We start from the raw sequence: 21,598 nt of genomic DNA on the forward strand, positions 1-21,598 counted from the left end.
TGGAAAGTATTAAGCATGACACCTTTTGCAACTCAGGATAATCATGCCTTTATTAAGACCTTCCCTTTCTCAGTAAATAATATAGTTATGCAGACATCATCCAAGTCAACAATATATAAAGATGTATCTTTTTGCACAGGCTGTCCATAAGTTTGGACATGTATCACTGGGTATTTGGTTCTGACTTTTAAAAATACTGTTTTGGTGTTTTAAATGTTGATTTGCATTGTTGGTAGACTGCTTTTAGTTTTTTAAAATGAAATAGTTTTTTTTATTAAAAAAACACTAGTTGTGGTGGTGGTGGGTTGTTGTTTTTGTTTTTGTTTTTTGTTTTTTTAAAAAAACCACACTAAATGATCTAGAAATATTTTGAAATAAATAGAAAGCTTCACAAAGTAAAGTGCAAAAACCTACAAGAGACATCTGTGGGGTCTAATTATGTATAATAGTGCTGTATGATATAGAAGTGCAATAAACATGATTTGTGAATTACTAGTAACAAGAGTACCATATTTCATAGATCTTGCATCCATAGCATACGCCACATGGCCAGCCAATGCACAATCAACACATTTCACAACTGCGGGACTAGAAGAGATACAACATGAAGCAGGTGTTCTCTACATGTAGATCTACTAGGAAGAGATTCTTTGTTCATACCATTGACAGCTGTTAAACTTCCGCCTTTAAGCTGTCTCCTTTTCTGTATTATGAATTGTTTAAGCTTATTGTGGAGGCAACATGGGTTTGGGTAGGATGCCACAACTAGCCATCCTGCTAGTTTATATTTCTGTATCCATGCCCCAAGCTATGACATTTTATTCACTGTTTGCAATTTTGTGTAAATAAGCACACATATTTATTTTGATTGGTGTTTCTTGGTTCTTGGTAATTTTTCTAAGTAATTAGGAAATTACTTGTTGGGTGCCCAATTGTCTCCAGCAGGAGAACTGCTATGAATGTGAATGTGAGATACATCGATTTGTGTATAAACACATGAGCAGATTTGAAAACATGTGTCAAATATTACTGAAAACCAAAATGCTGCTCTTGACACTTCTGGATTTGTGAGAAAGGAACTCTGGGGGAATGCATGCACTGCCAGTTTCTCAGCCTAAGTTTTCAACCTCTGAGACACTTCCTTCCTTCCCCTAATATATATCTACACCATAAACAGATGGTGTTTTTGAATAGCAACACAGGCAGAATTTTATGCCTACCTTGTGGATTTGGATGGTGGATACTGCCTCATTGGACATCTTCATCTGAATGGCACTAATTGCTCATCAGTTGTAGCATTCTTGCATGGCACAAAGCATTGTGGGAGTGTGTTGGTAATTATATCCCATAGGTTGTGCAAAGGGGAAGGCTTGTCTCTCACATTGCTACATTGGCATTGAAGGCAATGTTCAAATTTGAGGAGCTTATTGATTATTTTGGAGGGGGGTGCTGACATTGTGCCCTAGAAGAGTTTATGACAACTCTTAACAACATGTTTTTCAGAGATTTTTCCATGAACAGCAAAAGGTTCTGAATGAAGAGTTGCCATTAACTCTGGGCAGCTGCTAAAGGTGAGAGTCCAGGTTGCTTGCCAACATTTGCTGTTGAAGTTGAGGTCTCAGTGACCCCCAAAAATGGATTAGTAAGTTTTGTGCAAACTGTTAGCTGCAATGTTGGGGGGGGTCAGTTTTTCTGGGTCACAAGGGAGATCCTAACTTTGTAAACATGTGGGTTTTTATTTTAATTGACCTCTGATGTAATTTGTGGTGATGGCAAGGAAAGCAATTTGTCTATTATGAAAACAGACAAGTGTTTTTTTACCCTCTACACTCCTTTCTCACATAAAATGGAGAGAGCAGGTTCTTGACTGAGATTCTTAGATATTACAAGTAACTGATAAATTTAAGCAGCATTTTTGCAAGATCAATATCTTTATGTGTGTGGTTTTCTTCTTCCAGTTTCCTCACCTATTGCAGTAGAATAGAATTGCCCTCAAAAACCATAACAAAAGAAACACATGATTTTTTAAATACCTAACTTAAGGTGGAGGAGAGTCCTGAAACACAGTGTAGCAATTCATACCTTGTCATGTTGGGGAATACATGAAACTTGAAGTTGTGGGAAAGTGACACCAAAGTGCCCCTTGCTGTCAGAGTGCATTTGACTCTACTTGCTAACAGAGGGTGGGTTAAACCACAGAGCCTAGGGCTTGCCGATCAGAAGGGGGTGGGCTCCTATTGTTCAGTCCCTGCTCCTGTCAACCTAGCAGTTCGAAAGCACCTCAAAGTGCAAGTAGATAATTAGGTACCACTCCGGTGGGAAGGTAAACAGCATTTCCATGCGCTGCTCTGGTTCGCCAGAAGCGGCTTAGTCATGCTGGCCGCATGACCCAGAAGCTGTACGCTGGTTCCCTCAGCCAATAAAGTGAGATGAGCGCCACAACCCCAGAGTCGTCCACAACTGGGCCTAACAGTCAGGGGTCCCTTTACCTTTGCCTAGGACTCTGAAGTTGCTATGTGCTATTTGGGGAAAAGGATGCAGAATGCAGGTTGGGGGTACCCTCAGGAATTTATGAAGAATTCAGGTGTGTAAATTAGCACGCTCATTTGTACTGGGGGTGGAACGGGGTGGGAGGTGGTCTAAATTTACAGTCAGACAATTTAAAGGAAGTTGTCCGAAATTTTCTTGGGCCTCTATGAGTGGAGCCACTAGTGCATGCATTAAATTATTGGAGCTGCGCCATATCAAAGTAAAATTATGGAATATTCTCCCTCTCCTCTTTCTTTAGTTGCATACATTAAGATAGCCATGCATTTTTATTATTTACAGTTACAGCGTGACAAGCTGTCAGATGAAATCTAACAGGTGATTAGTCATAAAGCTCCATTAACACACACATTAAGCCCTGGATTTCTTAGTGACTAAGAGAAACAGACCCCCAGTTGTTTTGTTTGCACCTTTAGAATTCTCATTTATAGCTCGCAAGGCCCTTTTGCTGCATCTGGTGAATACCAAAACTTACAAACTACTAAGCTAATAAGTATATACATTTGCCAGTAAACAAAAATAATAAACTCTGCAAATATACCTTCGATATGTGTATGTTTTAAGTGCTAATTTGGTATCTCTAAGGAGTCATTCAGTGGTTTATCTTCATCTCTTAAACTTTCATGATTCTTATAAATCTTTCAAATGATAAACCTTTGGTACTTAAAGGAAAGCATGTCTGAAGAAGAAAGAGATTCTGAGTACATTTTACTTTTTTTCATTATTTTTTGCCATGCTTGCTATTTTTATCTCGGCTCTTTGTAGTAAAGGAATTGAAGAGAGTAAAAAGACTCCAGGAAGCTGGTAATTAATCACACGATAAAAATCCATGGAGATTTGAGACTGATGAAGTAGGATCAAGGTTTATTAGGCTGCAATAGAGTATGTGCTACGAACTGGAAATAAAAGCATGTACACTGAAAGTTGTAAATACATTTTTAAAAAAACAAAACAAAACAAAAAACAACCACCACCATGTAGGGATGTATCATAGGGTTGGCATACGTCCCACATTTTCCAGACATAGCTGGTATTCACCCTTAAGCAGTGTCCAGGTGAAATGTCCAGGGAAAATTTTGCTTTTAATATTGAAGGTCCCAAGTTCAGTCATCAGCATGTCCGGGTAAGGTAGGAGAAAAACGCTGCTTGTAACCCTGGAAAGCTACTGCCATGCATTGTAGACAATACTGAACTAGATGGGCCACTGGTCTGATTTGGTACAGGGCAGCTAGCTACAGTATGTTCCTAAGCACATTGATTTGAATGGGTCTACTCTGAGTATGAGGGACGCGGGTGGTGCTGTGGGTTAAACCACAGAGCCTAGGACTGGCCAATCAGAAGGTCGGTGGTTCGAATCCCCGCAATGGGGTGAGCTCCCGCTGCTCGGTCCCTGCTCCTGCCAACCTAGCAGTTCGAAAGCACGTCAAAGTAGATAAATAGGTACCGCTCCGGCGGGAAGGTAAACTGTGTTTCCATGCGCTGCTCTGGTTCGGCAGAAGCGGCTTAGTCATGCTGGCCACATGACCCGGAAGCTGTACGCTGGCTCCCTCAGCCTATAAAGTGAGATGAGCGCCACAACCCCAGAGTCGGTCACGACTGGACCTAATGGTCAGGGGTTCCTTTACCTTTACCTTTACTCTGAGTATGACTTTGTTCTATCCAACTCCTAAGAATCAATCACATACAAATGCTATAATGTGAATCGTTATAAGCTGATTTTAAAGAATGGAGAGTGCATTTTTGGTTAAGGTGTACATGGCATTTAAGGTGTCAGGGACTGGAATCACGAGGAAGAGGTATAGTGGAGATTGCCTCCCCCTTCTCCTGTAGCTGACAGGGTGGAGAGAGGCCAGTTTGAATTACAGCCGAGCTATGAGGGAGATAAACGAGGCAGAGACTGGCCAGCTGCCAAGTTATGAAGTGTTAGAAGAAGAAGCATGGGGTAGGGTGGGGAGATAGCCCAGACAGCTGACACTTCATTAGACAGCATAGATGATCCGCCGTCCCCTAGAACACGACGTTCGTTAAGGGTGCAAGAGCAACAGAAGCAAAGACATTTGACCACAGGGGGCCTCCATAGGGTCAGGTGTTGCTGGGGAAGAGGGAAGAGGGAAGAGAGAGGAACTCCATCATGGGGAAAGGACTGAATTCTTTGTCTTCTCCCGTAATGACTGAATAAATCGTAAGCAAGACATTTCTTGGTCCTCCTTGATTCTGGAAACCATGGGGGGGGGGAGAGAATTCCTCAAGCCTGACAGCAGGTATGCGTAGTCGTGTTGAGCAAGCCTATTATTCTATTTTGCTGTGGATTATCATTGAGGTGTACATTTAATTTGTAAAAGGTCAGTCCCACAGTCCACTTGGGATTTCTAGTGTCAGGAGTCCAAGTTCCCAGCTTTATAACACAGTAAGCGTAGGTAATTAAAAAAGAGGATTTATTGCAAAAACAAACAGATAGCTCCGGATGGCTCTAACGCAGCCACCGGCATGATCACGCAAGATGACCCTTCTGAAGACTCCTTCCGTTGTCTACAAAAGATATTGAACTGTCATCTCTTGTTTTGCTTCCTATCTAGCAGCCCTCCCATTCGTCGACTCTTCAGACTTATTGGATTAGTTCCAGCCTCTTCTTGCTCTTGTAGACTGTCTCCAAGCCTGCTCAAGCCTCCTGAGAGCTTTGGCTGTGTTCTAGCCTGCTCTCAGTCATTCCCTCTGCAACCGGCATTCCCAGGGGTGGGGGAGAAGCACTGTGCACTGACCACTGTTCAGCCTGTGTCAGATCTAACCCTCTCCGTTCTGCAGCAGGCTGTGAAGTTCCACTAGGAGCTGGCTCATTCCTGATAGCTAGTAGCTGCTATACCGGGAACACCAGCATAAGAGAGCCATGAGCTTATGAAAAGAGGAAGTGCTGATGTAGCAACATTGGCTGCCCTACCTCCAAGCATCTACAGTCACTCCACTTCTGCCACCGGTCAAGTGATGTCTTCCCATTGGCCACACAAATTATGCCTTCCCCATTAGCCATGCAGGAAATGGACATATCATTGCATGGTGTCCCCCGGGCCATGTCTACCCCTCCCACTTCACAGATAATACAAAAGGGGAGAGGCAGCCAGAAACAGCTGACAGCATTTTCCCCATCTCAGGCTATTATGGTGTAGCATAATGGATGGGGAACCTTTGGCAATTCAGTATCCCATCATCTCTAACCATTGGCTGTGCTGTCTGGGCCTTATGGGAACTGGAGTCCAGCAACATGGGTGGGTGTATTAGAGGTTACCGCCCACACACTTCTGCTGTGCTACTCTGCTAGTGTGGTGGCACCTCAGTAAAACCACTTCTTACTGTTTGTAGCAGAGTTTTCCCTGGAGGCAGAGGACAAGAACAGGAGCCATACTCAAATTCACAGTCAAGAGCTTCTTTATTGCTTGACTGGTTGCACAAGCATTTCCGTTACTATTATATACAAGCTATTTGAATTCCTTCTTTATCTCTCCAGCATGGTATAATCTCAGTCCAGTGATTAACAATCCTGAGACAGCAAAACTCACAGTATCAGCAGCACTCATTGTCTTACTTCCAACCTTGTTGTCAGCCTGCGTGCTGACAGTGTGTGTGTGTGTGTGTGTGTGTGTGTGTGTTTTCCTCGTGCAGGAATTGCAGCCTGCAACTTCCTCCCTTTATTTGAACCTCCAGCTGACACCAATCAAGCCTAGAGTGCCACTCCTACACACTAAACAAAATTCTGGAACCCTCTTTAAAGCTTCCAGGAACTTTTATTTGTTTCTTAAAGCAAGTTTTCCTAACAAGGTGGGCACCCAAGCCCTGGTGTAGCAGACAGAAAGGCAGCAACTGGCACCTAAACTTGAGGTGTTTCCACAGTATCAAATAATCTAGGGAAATTCCACCAGTTTTCCAAAATGCATACTACATCAGAATGTGTGGTAGCTTTACTATGCATGTATGTTATTGCAAAACCTAAAAACCATGTTAATTCGAAACCAAAACCAAACTCAAAACTATACCTCTTTTATGATGAATGAAGAAAACTCAAGTTTAAAACTCTGAGAACCTTAAACTAAGTCCACTTTATGGTTTGCCCTGTAGTAGGAGATAATGATAGTTTTCATTTCCATTGTAACCACAAGCCTTTATTTCAGCATTCACAACAGGTTTTCTGTTTGAACTCTTTAAAGTTGAATGAACACTGGCAAAAGACATCTTAGCAAAACAAAGTGCTTTCAAAATGCACAATTTATTCATCCAATAAATATGCATTACAGCGTATGAAATATTGGCAAGCACGGGTTTCATAATATTGTCTGATGACAAATAAACAAGATAAATTCAAAATTATATCTGAATACGTTTTGATAAGTGTGTTTTGTACTTGCATTTTCTTGACAAACTTTAGATGCAATCTCATTATCGGTCAGGCAAAAGTAGAATTCCACCTTCATGTGGATTTTTTCATTGAAGTCTGCTTCTGCTGCAGAAACATATGAAAGGCCTATTCAGTGATAATTAAGGCTGAATGGTATGCATACTTGTCTGGGAGTAAGGCCCATTGAACACAATGAAATGTACTTCTGAGACAAGAGGGGCTGGCTTGTGCTGGGCATAATGCAAACATCTACCTGAAGACCATACAAATTCTATCTTAATAGGACCAGACTCAAAATAGTATCCATTGGTACATGGGTACTTGTTTCAATTACCGTCTTGAGTTTCCTTTAGGTGTCCTGTTTTACAATTTTGCCGGTATGGACATGATTAACAGGTCCAATAATTCCAGTAGGTTCTGTTCTGAGCAGAACTTTGTTGGATGCAATGCCTAGCATGCATAATTGATCTCAATAATTAAGCATTTATGCATAATGACGTAAGAAGCACCCTGCTGCACCAGAGGTCTATATCGTGTTCTGTTCTTACGGTGGCCAACCAGAGGCCAATCAGAAACTCACAAATATGGCATAACTGAAATAGCAGTTATGTGATCCCCAGCAACACTTCTAGTGTAATAATCTAACATTAAGCTGATTTATAAAAATAGATTGTTCACCTGTGAGGACACTTTTCTTTTAAGCAAGCAAGCAAATAAACCATATCAGTATTAGTTGCGCTGTAGAAAATGAAATGTAGAAATGTAGAAAATGCAGGCCAGACTTAAAACACAATTCTTTTTGTTTTGAAAACAAATTTTAAAAAGGGGATGCGCTGGCTACACTTTGGATGTGTAAAAAACCTACATTTTGTTTCAAAATTCTCATTCAAACTGTTACTGATTTGTTTCCACATCTGCGGGGCCCAAAGAATCCCGAAGTGTGGAAATGAACATGCCTGTTCATAAAACATTTTAAGGCAATGCACTGCACCCTCCCCTGCCCTTCCAGCAATCCCATTTCCTGTTCTCTCTGTGTTGTGTATCTTTGGAAAACAGTACGCTGACAATTTGTCTTTGCGGCAAGCAGTGCTTGAAGGCCTTTCACAGGCAAGTGCAAGTAGGACTCTGTCAGCTCACCCACCTTACATGTTCCTATACAGTGCTTACAAATGTATATTTGAGAAATATAGAACAAATCGTTTATAAATGCACACAGCTGTAGCATTTTCTGTAGTATATACACAGAAACATTGTGTTCTTTTAGGAAAATGGACTAACTGTTGCTTTAATGCCCTGAGACAGACTAAGAAATGGAATGTAGTATCAAGTTGCCACAAGGATGTGGCAGGCCAGTAGCGTTTTGAGAACAAAAGACGGAGGAGAAAGGAATGGGATAATTCAGCGTGCTAACACAACGTGTGTGGCTATCGCCTACTAATATTTCTGTATCCCTCAGTGTGAATCTCTGCAATTAAGGCAGTTAGTCTATGCACACATGAGTGGTTTGGGGGCAGCAAGGTGACACCCCCCCTTGTCTTTCATCTAATCCCATGCCTGCACTCCCCCCAATTCCTATTCATGAAGCCGTCGTTTGTACATGTGCAATGGGTGTTTCAAATGTACACACCAGCTTAACTGTGGAGTGAATGTGGTTTAACTTTTTCAGATTGGATGGAAGCATTTCTTTTTTCATTACTATAGGACAGATATGGATTATGGCTAACTTCATGTGTATACAGTTTCAATGACCAGTAGTAACTGGTAGTCCACTGGAGACAGATTAAATGGTAATGAACACATGTCTTGGCACTGTCCAGTTGCTCCTGTAAGCAGCCCTTCAGGGGTTGCAGAAAGAAGCCACAAGTCAGCCTGTTTTTATTATCTATCCTTTAAACATTTGCAGAGGGAAATGAGTGGAACACAAGTAACAGATCGGATCCCTGGTTCATCCCGCGCACAAGCTGTGTGTAGAATTGGGTCATCAGTGAAGCAAAAAGGGTCACGCTGAAACTCAGCAAGGATTAACTTTTGGGAGAGATTTGCAGAATATTTGGACTTTGACCTTGAGGAATTAGTTGTATCTATTTCTGAATATACTTCATAATAGTGTGGGGGCGTAGCAGGGCCTGGTGGTGAAAGAATGCTGTGGTTCACACTGTTAGTGTGTGTTTGTTTTCTTACAAGGATTTGTGATGCTTTTGTTTAAAAAAAAACATTCAGAAGCCTCATGGTTTCTTTTTAGAAACCCAAACATTGTAATTAATAGCAAATTACTGTTATTTAACTTAAACTACCAATAAGAAATGCTGTTGTTTATATAAATAGCACCATGTTTCCACCCAGTTATGATTATTATTACGTAAACGGTACTACATATACAACAAATGTAAATGACCCTAAGACAGCAATTTTCTTGAATAATGCAACACTGAGGTTTCATTTGCTTGACAGTTTAAGGTTTATAAACAGAATGAAGTAACAGGCTTCCTTTTGTTACTCGCCTCTTTCAAGCAACCTTACACCCTTCGTTTCTAGGGGTGGGGTGGGGAACCGATGTGCAACAGAATCGTAGTCCCGTCTACTCAAAAGTAACCCCTACTGAACTCCGTTGGGCTTACTCCCAGGCAAGCAGGGTTAGGATTGCAGCCGCACGACTCCTCCCAAACGGCCTTTAACTCCAGGAAAACGGACCACCTGACCTGAACTATCATCTCTCCTACCCGATTTCTCCCTCGCGCACGAAGTTTCCATTTTTTTTTAAAAAAAAAAAAAACACGTCTGGGAGGTTGCACCGCGCGTCCTCAAAGACGTGAGGGCAGCTGCAAGGAGGAGGAGGAGGAAAGGAGCTCTCGCAAAATTCACAGAAGAGGGCGGAGAGAAGGCGGGGTGCAAAGCGAGAAGGCACCCAACCGGCTGCTTCGCTCGCTCGCGTTTGAAAGCGTGCGTGCTTCTCCGAGGGAAAACACGGGCGCACAAGATTCTCGCCTTCTTGCAAACGCGGGGCGTGCGCGTGTAGCTCTGTGTGTGTTTGGCACAAGAGGTGGGGAGGGGGAGAGAAAGGGGGAGGTCCTTTCTGGGCTGGTACAGCGAGATAACGGGGAGTGACGTCACCGTCCCTGCCAATCTCTCCCCCCCCCCACTCCGCCCCACACAGCGCACCGTTGCTGCCCGGCGCGCTCCGGCGTTGCGCGTGTGCGCCTTCCTCGCTGCTCGCGTCCTCCGTCCGTCTGTGGTCCAGCCAGGCGCGCAAGGGCGAGAGACTCAGCCGTTCTCCACCCGCTTCCCACTCGCCTAAAAACAGCCGGGCTCTGCAACAAGCTTCTCACAACACTGCTAGGGGGGGGGGGCGCACTCAAATCCTGTGATCTGCACAGCATAAGAGGATTTAGCAATAATATATATTATGTCCTCTCTCCATATAAATATCACCTAGAGAGAGAGAGAGAGAGGGGAAGGAAAGGAGATGGGGAGCATCCCTCTTACTTGGTCCCTCAGCTAGCGCGCGCAGCCATCGCCTCTTCCCAGAGGAGTCCTCTAAAAGGGTCTTTATTCCCCCCCCCTTTCCTCTTTCTGCTTTTTTTTTTTTTAAGGTTGAGAGGGAATCTCTCGCCTATTCTGTTTCCACCCCTCTCCAACATCCGAGCCATCTCCAACTTGCCCTTTTTGGGTCTGCATTGCACTTTGGGGAAATTTCCCTCTTCTTCTTTTTCCTTCTTTTTCCCCCTCCTTGGAGAAGGAGGAGGAGGAGGAGAGTGGATCCGGTTTTTCTATTTGTAGCTAAAGAATGGACTAAATTAAGAGGGGCAAAAGGGAGGGGGAGGGAGGAGGGAGGAGGGAGCAAGAGGAGAAAGGAGGAGGGTGAAGCGGAGAGCAGAGAGAGAGAGAGAGCCTGGGAGCAACAGAAGCAGCAGCAAGAAAAAGAAGGCAGAAGAGAGCGGACAAGCAGCAGCAAGAAGCCGGCCAGGGAGACCCGGCAGCCCGGGGAGTTCCGCCGGCTTCCCCGCTCCCTGGATGCCGCCGGCCCCTCGGACTCCCATCCACTTCCCCGCTTTGGACGGTCCGTGAGAGGGCGGCAAGAGACCCCCGGGCGCTTGGGGGCGTCGCGGGAGGGGAAGGAGGGACTCGGCTGGCAGCCGCTCGCTCGGCTTTGGATTAAATCGGCCTCCCGGGAGACGAGCGGCAGCGGCAGCAGCAGCAGCAGCAGCAGGGGAAAGAGGAGCAGAGGTGGCCGTGGCGGCAGCAGCAGCAGCAAGAGGAAAGAAGAAGGCGAAAGGAGAGGAAAGGAGCCCTGCCAATAAGCAGCGCCCGGCAAGGAGGGCTTGGTTGGCGGCGGGGGCAGCGGCGGCGCTGCTGCTGCTGCGAGGGGAGCCGACGGGGAGCCAGCATGACCAGGTAATTCTTCCCGCTGCTGCTGCTGCTGACCCATTTCTTTCTTCCAGCCCCTGCTCTGGAAATCTGGTGTGGTGTGTGTGTGTGTTTGCGCGCTCGTGCGCGCGCGTGCATGATGTGTGCATGAGAGACAGCCATGTGCATTTCTCAGCTACTCTTCTTCTCTCCCCCCCTCCGGTAGCCCCGGGGTCTAATCTCCAGACAGGAGAGCTGACAATAAGGGGAATCTGAAGGCGGTGTGGTGGGAAGAACGCTGGGCTGGTGCGTGCCAGGATTGGTGTCCAGGGGAAGAGAGAGAGAGAGCCGTCCGTTTGCTTGGGAGGGAGAGATGGAGGCGTGCGGTGCTGCCTACCGACGGAAGGCTTGTTGTTGTTGTTGTTGTTGATGATGATGATGATGATGGCCGAGTTAGCTCGTTTGTCCTGAGTGGTGTTTATCGCAGTGGGGAGATAAGAACAGAAATCAAAGGCGAGAGGAGATGCCGGCGAGGGGAACCGCCTGCGCGCGTGTGACGGGGAGGGGGGTAGGTTGGGAACAACCCCTGGGATGCCCAGATAATACCCCCTCTTTCTCCTTCATAGGGTTCCTAAGTAAACGCATATGCTAAAACAGGAACTATGTAATAATAATAACAATAATAACAGTATCCTTAAAGCAGCCAAGACAAGGACTTTTGACAGAGGCATGGCAAGGTTTACAAGAGTACACCCATGTTTCCTTTGAGGGAAACTTATTTTCCACAATACTTCCATCCAGCCTTCTGAGTTGCTCCCTAATGCTTGTGAAGGTTTTTTGTTTTTGTTTTTTTGCTTTGCCCTCTTCCCCAAGCCGCTGTCAATGACTAGCTGCCCCACAAGTCATAACCTTTATACTTAACCTTTTCCCCAATCGCCTCTTCCGCTAGTGTTAGTTCTGTTTCTCCACAGGTTATTTTGGAAGAGGGCAGTGTCACCAGCATTCGTCCCTTCAGGGTTTTGCATATTTTATAATCCACTGGGAAGTGCATCAAGTTTCTTTGTACCTGCCTAAAAATTATTTTCCTGGTGTGGTTCATGTAAAGTGTTCACCCCAGCAGAGTGCAGCACCAATATTTTATGTTCCTTCAGAATCTATGAGTCGTTGCACTGAGTTTTCATGGTGTGTTTTGTGTTGGTTCCTGTGATTTTTTTGCTTGGGAAATAGTGTCAAAAGTTCTATTGTGACAGATGATAGTGACCTTTTTGTCATTTTCTTTCACTCCCATGACATGCAAACCCACAACATGAAAAACAGACAGAGAATTATTGGGGGGGGGGGACTCCCCTCTTTGACGGTAGAATTTTATTACGAAAAGTGTTTTTGTTCATTTTGAAATAAGGACTACACACTACAACAGAGTAACATAAACAACAGAAATCAAAGATTTCATCCTCTGAATATAAATCAGTCACATATATGTCTGCTTTTAAGGGACACTGATGATTTGCTTCATCAAAATGTCCTTAAATTAGTTCTCCTGAGATCTACTGTATGGCTTCGGTATTTTTCAAATGTGAAATTGATAGTCTGGTCAGTGTCTTAAGTTCAGCTGTCAAATTCTGCTCTGTTAAATTGCTATAAACATCAGATGTGTTCCCTACAAGGCATGTTTCAGTACTAGGTTCTGTAGCTCTTGCAAAGAGAAGGGAGACAGATAATTAGATACCTTTTCATATAATAATACTTGTGGAGGCATGGTAGGATATTTATAGGTATTTTCAATTCAGAATGATACATGGTTTGTGTACATGGTTTAGTGAAACAGACGATCTCAGCTTTTAAGATGGCACTAAGAAATCCATTGTGATTTATATGTGCTTTGGTAGGAATGACACTCAAAAAGGGAAATGCAGGTTTTAGATTTCAAGCAGTTGTGTTTAAAAATACATTTTCATCTGTCTCAACATTTTGCTACTTGGTGAATTGCAGTGACATTGGTTAAACATTCTATTGTGGCTTTTATATAACTCAAATATTCTCAAGCAGCAATAGGACAATGGTTTGCGTGTGGGTAGATACATTTTCTTTTTTAAAAAAAATCTGTGAAGTATTTGACAATAGCTCTGACTTTGTGATTAGAAACACAAGGTACTTTCCTATTTTCTTTTAAAAGACCACCTGCAGTTCCCACACTGGATTGGCAATGGCACTAGAACTTCACAAGCAAAAAAGTAGGGATCACCCCATTGTCTGCTGCTGTGAGTGGTAAGCCACTAGGGGCCTGTATAAACTGCTCTTACGCAGCAAATACCATTGTACGGAACACTCTCCTCTTTTTTCTTTTTTTCTTTTTTCTTTTTTGCTAGAAGGACATTTCTGTGCCGATTTCATAAAGACTTACCTATGATTTATTACCAAAGGGTTAGGCTAATGTTGTTGGAATGAGTGATAATTTTTTGTGCTGTTCCCCACTGGCAAGTCTTATAAGGAGCTTTGATGCTTCCCTTTCTACCTTTATGATTGAGGGACATTGCTGTCTGAAAGGTGGTCATTGCGAGCTTTTTGGATTCATTTCATCTTCAGTTCCAAATTTAACACTATTAGCCGATATAAGAAGGACCCGGATTTGGGGTGGGAGAGTTAGCAGTGCGAGGGGTAGCTCTAAGATCCTATAGCACGTTTAGAAATGCCACTGCTCACCTAATACCAAAATAAGAAAAGGGGGGGGGGATGAAAGATGGTGATTACTCTGAAAATGATGTGGGTGCAGGTTGATGGTGTAATTAGACTACAGTAGTGATTGCCAGAATCCTAAAGTTGTGCTTGAAATCTAGTCAGTGCTAATAGGATATGGGCTGAAGATGCGCCACTCATTGTTCTCAGAGGTTTGAAATTGACCAACCATGGCATTCCTGATAGACATTAGGCTGTAAGGTCAAGTATTCCTTTGTTGATTTTCACTTTTTCAAATTGACAAGGCAGACAATTTGTGCCGAGGAACAGCTGAAACATTTGCATATTGAATTCCTTTCAAACTGAACATGATTTATCAAGCTAAGAGGCAATTCTATTTTTGAAAGGATTTACCAAAGCTAAATCAGAAGATTTTAGGATGGCGTGGTGAAAGCACAACTCTTGTGCTGTGTTTGTGTGTGGATAATTTTAGTATAAAATTATGTGTGCTAATAAGTGAGCTATTGTATGGGAGATCAATGTCTTGGGAACCTGAAATTACAGTGCATTTACAGTGGATAGTAATATATTTTCCATAGAATTTCTTTGAGGAGTAATTCTGTCTAGACATGCATAATAGGTGGTTCAGTTGTTAGACTTTACTTGTAATTCAACACTTTATACATTTTTACTAATATTTCTTGAGCATTAGGAGACTAGGTTACACTGTATTGTACTGTCTCTGTTGTCTTATTAATTCTTCTGGTGTTAAAATGTAACACACTTTACAACTGGAAGCAAACTCGGTAGTTCACGTAGTTTGGGGAGTGTGTGGCTGTTATCTTAATTTATTTGGGATAGGTTTTCAAGGAACCTGCTTATGGATATGTAATAGCAAGTGAGAGCCCAAAGGAGAAACAGTTCTTAAAATATTCCTTCATATACTATTAGTGATTTGCCAAGTGGGAGCAAAGGGGAGGAAATATTTTTCTCTGTGATCTGCTACGTTGAGAACTCCTGTACAGCACATCTACTGAGGAAATCTGATGATGTAGAAGAAGATTGCTTGAGAGTTCTTTGCCTGTAAATTCCTTTCCAACAAGCCTCACTTGTTGTTTAAGCTGCAGTGCATTCATAGGAGTTCTGTGTCTAGCACAGACTCAGCGGAAGATACATTCATCTGAACCACATTGTCTCCCTGATAATGTCACTCAGCTGTGACTGAACACTGGCATCTCTTATTAGATTATCAATCATGCACATAAGAAATATTTTTTGGTAAATGCACAATGTTGCAAATGCTGTTCAAAGAAAAATCACAAAGCCATATTTGTAAGAAAATAAAGCAATAAAAGATTATTGCTCACTTTTTTTAAAAAAGCAGCTTTTAATACTTTTATCTTTGTTGTTGTTTTTTTAAAATCTTTGTTATGCTTAATGAAAGGCCCACATATAAATTAATCTATGTTAGATCCACATTTATCTAATGCAACCTCTGCTCTGAGGCAAGGTGGGATATTTCTGTTCAGTCCTTCTTGGAAACCTCTAAGAAAAGGTTCCACAACTTAACGAGGCAACTTACAAAACTGTCTTTGTAGCTAAATGCCCCATGTTGTATTTCAGATTTTTTTAAAAAGGTATTTGAGACGTTCTCATATCTCTCCTATCATGTCTTGCATGCAACAGCATAAGTATGCATCAACTTGTATAATTATGCAAGAAAAACATGATTTTAAATAAGTAAACTCACATGGATATGACACTTGTGTGATCAAATTTGAAGCAATTTAATAAAATTAAAATTATTGAGATCCCTTCTTAAGAGATTGCATGCGTTCATGTACTTCTAGAATACAACAGCACTCTAAACGAGCAATACTTTTAATTAGTTTATTAAAAATGATAATATTCTTGCTTTAAAAGGACAGTTCTTTTTTATTTAGATAAGACCACACACACACACACACACACACACAATATATATATATATATTTCCATTGCACTTATATTAGGCATACCTAGGCTTTTTATACTGAAACTGCTAATGAATATTTAAATATAGGAATTTTGATGGGTAGAAAATGATGTTGGTTTGCAAACAATGAAAATACATGTCCTTTAAACAGCAACCCAGAAAACACTTATCTCACATGGTTAAAGTTGCTGGGTACACAATTCCTCCATAAATAATATATTGAATGTATTGTATGAAATAGAGCAAGAAAATGTGGCAATCCCCAGGTTGTTTTCTTCAATGTTCTTGGAACCATGTTTCAAATTCAGTAAGTGGTGTGTATAATATGATTTTGTAGATGGTCAAACCTACAAGCTTCTCACGCTAGCTGATGCCTGGGTGCCATGACAATAAGATTTCCAAGATAAGCAAAGAACTGGTCTCCAGGCTTGTGCAAGGCTTTTCATATTTCTTTTGCATATTGATTATTGTCTAGTCTCTGCTTATTTCTTACAATTTAGCTCGGATCTCTTATTGCTTCTTGAATGAGCTACATGAATACTCGCCTTTCTTAACCTGGAGATGTTGTCAGTGGATTTGGAAGGAAAAAAACTGGAGAAATTGCAGAGAAATCAGCAGGATTTAAAGGCATTTCACAGGGCATGTTGTAACCCAATGTTAAAATGCTTGCTCTGATTAAGTCCAGTTTCAAAGGGCAGTTTCGTGTTTTTGGCTTCGAATGTTCACTTTAACAATTTCAGAAGATAAATATTAACTATAAAAAGAAAGCCATACAATTTTGTTTTAAAGGCAGTAGTTAAAATGGAAGTTTATTGGTTTCATATTTTTTTTAAATTGTTCGAATGGCAGAATGTATCTTTGAAAGCTGCTTAACTGTTGTCCACTGCAGCTGTCCTTCCCTGAAAGATTAGGTTTCAGGAGCAGTGATGGATGTTGAATGCCTGTAGCCAGTTGTGGGGTTTGCTCTAAGGTCAACGGTACTGATGGAAGATAGGAATTTACAGCCTTCTGTCTCAATGCCAGCTCAACCAGTAGCATTTCTCAGAGGGAAAAAAATTAGACTAGACACATGCAATGCTGAGCTAATATCCCAGTCAACTTCAGAAATCCATTCACTTTGTGAGCAAAAAGAGAGTGTAGAGTTGGCGATATTAAGAGCACAGCTATTACCTGAATTTCTTTTCCCTTTCCATATAAGCTGAGTGAACGTCATTAAGCTTCATAGAGATTTAATGGGTGTTATTTTAATCATAGTTCTGATTTTTGTGATTCCTCTAAAATTGTATGTTTCTGGACTGTTGGTGCTTTTAATCCTGCAGTTTAAAAAATATCACTTTGCAAAACAGCGTTATTGCAATCTTCTGAAAATAGGTCTTTCAAAAACTCACCATGACTAAATATGGAGTGATTTGTAGTAGATATTTAGACCAGATATATATTTTAGTTTCCTTTTCTTGAAATGTCAGTGTAAATGCAGAAAGAACCCTACGGCAATTTAAAGCATCTTCTTTTTTGTAGAATTTGGAGTAGAAAGAATATTTCTTTTAGCAAATTGTGGGAATTATTAATTGCAAACACCTCTGTATTAAGAAGTATCAGTATCAGGAGCTGTTGTTTCTTTGCGTCCCGTAATGTAAGAGATCAGAAGTATTCTTCTAAAGGCAACATCATCAGGGCCCTGGTGTATCAAGGATATGAAATGATTCCAAGTAGCTCTGAGTTCAACTACATAAGAGCTTGCCAAAGAGATTTTTTTTTAAAAAAAAAAAAAAAGATATCCACTGTACACTCCTGTAGGACCTTTGTTGGCAGTGCTTGGGCATCCAAGAAGCGCTGGCCCTTATGCAAATATTCTTTGGTAGGTCTCCTATATCAGCTCTTCTGCAAGTTGGCTTACTTGCTGGTGATGTGGGGCCCACCACCATGATATTTGTGGAGCAGTTGCAAGTCTCATGGCATTCTAATTAACCACTGTATACCTCTGATGTAGACCAATCTGGCATATTGTGGGTCCTTAATATTGGCATTTATATTCCACCATTTTAATTTCCCACAAAGGCCCAGTAATTTGCAAGATGGCTCCGACCACTCAAGGTCAGTGTCAGAAGTGGACTGTCGTATGGTCCTGGAAGCTATATAAGGATGCTAGGCGCCGACACCATCCCTCCATCCATGTTTGCTGTCATTGCAACAACATCTCCAAAAACCACACCATTCTTTCCTCCGCATGGATTAATGACAAATAGTTCATATACTCAGACGTGACTTCAGAGAGGTCTGAATCTGTTCCTTGCTTCAGTCGACCCGAAATATTAAGATTCAAATTTGTTTCTATCTTCTCCTTAGCTATATCTTGAGTCTGCTTCTTGCAGAATGGCAAATAATGTTGGGAACTGGATTTTGTGAGTGTAAATAGATCTATATTGATGCAGTTATCTGTATAGCACTGTCAATGTACACGACACCTTCCTGCACAAGAAAAGTTCCTGTATCACTTAAGAGTCAGAACAATATATACTTACACATTTGCTTAGTTGACATAACCACCCTAGGCATCAGAGAGAACACTGCAAGAATAGTATGCTGGACTAGATGGGGCCTTTGGTTTTATGAAAGAGCATTCTTATGTTCTTAATCTTTTTGATATGTCAATCAGTTACCAAGTTATCTTTTTTTTCTGGACTGTGACATCAAGAATCTAGAAGCATCTGCTTTTCTATTCTACCCCACATTTCCTCCTGTTATTCCTGCCATAGCTATAGCCTCATGATAATTAGAAACATATTGGAAGTTAGTCCATGGAGGTGTAATTATTCCTTGTGCATTTTAACCAACTTTACCTTTTGGGGTCATTTTTGCATGTGCTGTAATAGTTACCAGGGCAGTTCACAATGACCCAAATGACCAAACAGCTCTTAATGAGTTCACCTAATTCCCTCAAAATGGCCTGGTTTGTAATTTGGGCTCCTTGTGCACTGAGTACAGAAGTCAGTTTAAGTTGATTTTGATCCAAATTTCCACTAGTGATTTTGATATATTTGTTTCATAGGTTTAAGGTAAAATAGGGGACAGACACATTTTGAAAATGTTTTGTCTCTTTCAGTAAGCATCCCCTTGATGATTTGGGTGTGTGCTAAAGGAGGCAAAGTGCGTGTGCACTAGGAATGTGCCCCATACCTCACATTTATCCCAGACTTTGCATTAGGGTTGTGGGAACACTCCACAGTGAGTCTGGTTGCTGCCCCAATCTGCTGCCCCTAGCCCTTGCCTTGAAATGGTCTTCATCTAGACTTCTGGATAGATAATTATTTTCCTTCCATGAATCAAAGTTTTAAAAATGTTATACTGGAAACATGATGAGCTGTTTTTTTTTTTTTTTCCTTTCCTTAAATGGACACAGTTGGGAGAGCCTGCTGGAGGTACTGCACATGGAGGGAGGGGTTAATTTCTTTCATGGATACAAATCACCCCATGTATGAGATAAGCGAACAGGTGCATGGTCAGCCAAGCCAGTTGCTATGTGAATGGCCCAGTACTGTCTATATAAGTGATGAAGGCATGTCAGCTCGTTAGTTGGTCAGTGAGTCTGTCCATGAGTTGGAGTGTGTGTAATGTCTTCCAACTGCTGGAGCAGCAGTACTTTCTACTTGTATATATATGCAGGTGGCGCTGTGGGTTAAAGCCTCAGTGCCTAGGGCTTGCCGATCGAAAGGTCGGCGGTTCGAATCCCTGCGGCGGGGTGCGCTCCCGCTGCTCGGTCCCAGCGCCTGCCAACCTAGCAGTTCGAAAGCACCTCCGGGTGCAAGTAGATAAATAGGGACCGCTTACCAGCGGGAAGGTAAACGGCGTTTCCGTGTGCGGCTCTGGCTCTGGCTCTGGCTCTGGCCAGAGCAGCGATGTCACGCTGGCCACGTGACCCGGAAGTGTCTCTGGACAGCGCTGGCCCCTGGCCTCTTAAGTGAGATGGGCGCACAACCCCAGAGTCTGTCAAGACTGGCCCGTACGGGCAGGGGTACCTTTACCTTTACTTTATATCTGCAAAGCCTACAAGCTGTATGTCTATATTAGTGTCTGGAACTGTATTACTGAAGCCTTATCTTCTGTAGCAGCAAACCATTTTGGGCATTAAGCTGCCTCTGTGATGTGACTGGAACTGGGGGCAACTTTTGCTACATTGGTATCTCACCTTAGAGCCAAGTTTATGAGTGTAAATCTTTAGACCATTTCTCAAATGAACTACATCTATAGATCGTTTCAACTTTCAACACACACATTATACATAGCTATGTTGGCCTATTTGAAAACATCCCCAAACCACAGATTGTTCACTCGTGTTTTTTAATAAGTGGGCATTATTATCTACCCCCACTCTGCTGCTGTCTTATATGTGATATACTTTCTTCCTTTATTTATTCCATACTGTTTTTGATTTAATCTTATCAGGAATGTCAAGTTTGCTCTTTCTTCCTTTCCTAATTTTTCTGGAGGCCATTTGCCAGGTGTCAGAGATGTTCACTGTGATCTCTAACACCTTTAATTGAAAGGACAAGGCTGCTGAATCTCTGAACAAAGGTTTCCCTTGTCTTCAAAATGTTAATTAATGATTGACATAAAAGGTTGCAACAGGAACCAGCCATTTTAGATATATAGCAGTGTCTTCTGGTTTCTCCATCATTTTAGTGGTAGCCTTAAGTGGAGTCTAATCTGTTGTCAGCAAGAGGGAAAAGACGTGGGCACTAAGAGTTCAGTCTTTGATGCTCTTTGAGTAAAGGGGAAAAGAGGATTGAATAGTTTAGAAGTTGGAAGGGTAAACATGTAGAAGATGATTCAGAGCTGGTAGAGCTCTATGTGCTACAACAGCTTTGGGAAATACTGGAATTAAAATGGCACTTGGTGCAGCAACTATGTAATGTGATGTCATACTGTAATGTACAAGCATCTCAAAACATCTGTGTATACACATCTGGGAAACTTGATTGGGCCATGGTTCCAGGAAGTGTGCACATGTGTTTTCAATGATACATGCATACATGTGAATGACACCTATACATTACATATTTGCTGCAGGAAACATTGATGTTTCCAATGCTGGTTGTAATGTGTACAGCTGCTTTAGGTTCTTGAAAGAGTCACATTGCCCTTGAAATTTCACCTTTATGAATTCTTGACTTATCTGATTCGGGTTTCACAGTGTGTTAGGAGGGTGGGCTAGACCAAATTTGCTTGATATATAATCGTTACAACATTATAGCAGTGTGATCCTTCCAACTTTAAAACATAATCCTTACAATGCTATAAGGTGGGTCGCTATTGTTGTCCCATATTTTGTATTTGTCTTTTATTACAATTATTTAATATTTGTCTCTCCTGCCCAAGAACTTCCAGAGTGGCTTATAGTTATTCAGACAAGAAAGGGTCGAGATGAGACTGAGACAACAGTCGTTTCCTAATGGCACCTAGTAAATTCATAGCACAGTGTGATTGGAACCCGGGATTCCTGATTCATAGCTTCCACATGAGTAAGCATAACTGAACTCAGTGAGACATAGTTTCGAGTTAACATGCATTGGATTGTGGCTTTGACCACTGACACTACACCATCTGGGAATATGGGACATGATTGGACCAGGGTTGGAGAACCATTTTTAGTCTGGGAGATTTTCTGAGAGCTG

At 42.0% G+C, this 21,598-nt stretch overlaps 1 protein-coding gene across 26 annotated transcripts in view; it reads left to right on the plus strand.

Annotated features, from left to right (window-relative positions):
* The window catches only part of PTPRD (protein tyrosine phosphatase receptor type D), a 1,166,566-nt gene that overhangs the window by 768,929 nt on the left and 376,039 nt on the right, over positions 1–21,598 (plus strand). The window contains exon 1 of one of the 26 annotated variants that reach the window (XM_079959089.1): positions 10,801–11,323. The exons of the other annotated variants lie outside the window; for them this stretch is intronic. The gene's annotated coding sequence lies outside the window, so the exon portion shown is untranslated. Of the gene's footprint in view, positions 1–10,800; positions 11,324–21,598 lie in introns of those variants that run through there. 26 annotated transcript variants of the gene reach the window in all.

The sequence above is a fragment of the Podarcis cretensis genome (assembly GCF_951804945.1).
Source record: "Podarcis cretensis genome assembly, chromosome: 17".
Taxonomy (NCBI): Eukaryota; Metazoa; Chordata; class Lepidosauria; order Squamata; family Lacertidae; genus Podarcis; species Podarcis cretensis.